At 35.5% G+C, this 2,383-nt stretch overlaps 1 protein-coding gene across 2 annotated transcripts in view; it reads right to left on the bottom strand.

Moving 5' to 3' along the window:
* Positions 1-858, bottom strand: part of ptk2aa (protein tyrosine kinase 2aa) — a gene marked incomplete in the record, with an annotated part of 58,107 nt that extends 57,249 nt beyond the window's left edge. For both annotated transcript variants that reach the window (XM_014009274.1, XM_014009275.1), the window contains 1 exon segment: positions 644-858.
* Between the last annotated feature and the right edge of the window lie 1,525 nt (positions 859-2,383).

The following is a 2,383-nucleotide window of genomic DNA, read 5'->3' as shown; positions in this document are numbered from 1 at the left end:
TGAAAAACCCACCTGAATGACATCATAATAAAAACAAATACAAGAATAATTTCAGAAAAATTATAAAAAAAAAAATCTCGGAGTACTTCACTTAAAAAAGTCTGCAGTTGATTTGTTTCCGTATTTAACTAGTTACATCACAATAAAAGTGTGCAGATAATATAATAAGAAGTCATAGCAGTCATTTACATATTTTATGAAATGACTGGAGTAATTAAATGTTTTTACATCAAGGCGAAATGCAACATAAAAGTTCACAGAGTTCGGTTTGTTCTGGAGGTAAATAAAGGTGAGCACTGAACTGGGTCCAGACAGGGAACAAATGAGTCCTTGTAATGGATTTTGAAGCTAAATGTAGGTTAATCCGGTGCACTTATTTACCGTAAATTACAACCACGATCACCCCCTTTAGTGTGGCGACGAGTTTAGCAGCGGTAGGTCACCTTTTTCAGCTATTCCAAGTTACAAACAGGAAAACTATGGTGGTTATATCCACTAAAATACATTATCCAACACGCCCAGTTCATATAGTGAGAGCATTAGAACTAAACTTGTCTAAATGTTCGAGAGGAAGCCGCTAGCGGAATGCTGTGAATTTTTCAGGAGTTGAAATAGTCGAGAAAAAAAATTGAACATCACTCACCTTTACTTCCAAGAAGCGCCCGGGAAGTTTGAGTCGACTTCACCGGCGGGGAAAGCTGTTCTAAGTCGGGTAATAAGTCCGCTGTTTCCGCTGTGCAGCTGGCTGGGAGAGGTTACGGACAGAGGGTTTTCCTCGCTTCTTGCCTGCCTGCCAGCCTCCGCTTCTTTCTCACTCACGTCGCCTGTTCTGTTTCCCCCTCCTCCTCCTATCCACATCCAGCATTCCAATATGGCTGCCGCAGGGAGCGATTTGTATGGCAGACCGTTGTAACATATAATTAAATCACATTCCCATCTGTAATTACTTATCGATATATCATAATAGCACATATTCTTGTCAGAATAGCATTATCACAAGTCAGATTTGAAACAAATGACATATACAATAGCATATCCATTAGTAAAAATATATGTCATGGTCTCCACAGTAGTGAGAATGCCACTAAAGCTGTCATAATAGGATTAAAAAAAAAACATCTTGAGTCTAATTTTTATATATTTGTGTTATCTCTGAAAAAATAAAAAACACTTAATATACATCATTCAGTACCAAAATAACTTTATCATTTCTTAATAAACAAGCAATCACCAGAGTCGTGKTTTGTTGCCAACATAATTACGAGTCATTTGTTTACATGCAATCAGGGAAAAAAAATTAATTCTTTTTCTCTTCTTCTGAAATGAAACTTTGACTAAAGACTGTACAAACGAAAATTAATTAAAGTAAAGTAATTTTAGAAAATAAACTGAGTGCTACAGATAATTAAAACAAAAGTAGATGTTTACAAGATTTATATTTAATGACACGTTAACCCTTAATATGAGAAAAATCACAAATATTTAGCAAATTTTGTTTCTATGTACATGACATCTTTCTTTTAAAATTAGGTCTAAATAATAACAAATATCCAATGCTCAAGTATTTGCAGTGTTAATTTGCTGTCCAAAATGTTTCCTTGTTTATTTGTTTGGCCGACAGTGACACCTAGTGGCAATTCTGTGTTACAACGTGGAGGACAAACTATTAGCATGCAAACATAATTAATAAAGCAAATACACAAATAAAAATCGATTTTTTTTTTCCTGTCATGAATCATTGGCTGAAATAAATTTAAAATGTCCGATACCAGACTAAATATAATTGAGCAAGTAGAAAGCCTCATCAAGCYGATGAGACTTGTGATTGTTTTTGGTCTCCAGCTGTGCATCCYACAGATGTTTTGCATGATTTTATGWCCCTTTGTTTGCCATTTTAAGCAYTTTCTGATYGTTTTTCTTATCCKGATGTGGTTKGTATAGAACATTTTCTGCACCTCTTTTCAGTCATTTGCATTTAATTCAGATGGTTTAGTGTTAGATGCTGGCATTTTGCCCTGTGTAGCCAAAATCCAAGCTTTAACAATCCAGATTAATGAGAACGATTATGACCTGCTGGGGCGGGGGAAAGCTGCCATGGATGTGTGGATGCTGCAGCCACACTCTACTAACCAATTATTTGGTGAGCAGGGATGTTGCTGTAATTAGGTCACAACCCATTCAGTAAACATATACTGGTAAAAATTTAGGAATAAAACTAAAATGAACATTTTGTCTAGAACCATCTAGAATAAGACTAAATCATTAGAATTGTACAGAATGTGAAGTACATGTGAAGTTTGAAGTTATGTGAAACTGCTGAATTAAACTTCTGGCATGTGCAAGACAAATCTCAAACATACACACACACACACACACACACACA

Source organism: Austrofundulus limnaeus, unplaced genomic scaffold (genome assembly GCF_001266775.1).
Source record: "Austrofundulus limnaeus strain Quisiro unplaced genomic scaffold, Austrofundulus_limnaeus-1.0 Scaffold56, whole genome shotgun sequence".
NCBI lineage: Eukaryota > Metazoa > Chordata > Actinopteri > Cyprinodontiformes > Rivulidae > Austrofundulus > Austrofundulus limnaeus.
This window is presented reverse-complemented; position numbering and strand designations above follow the sequence as displayed.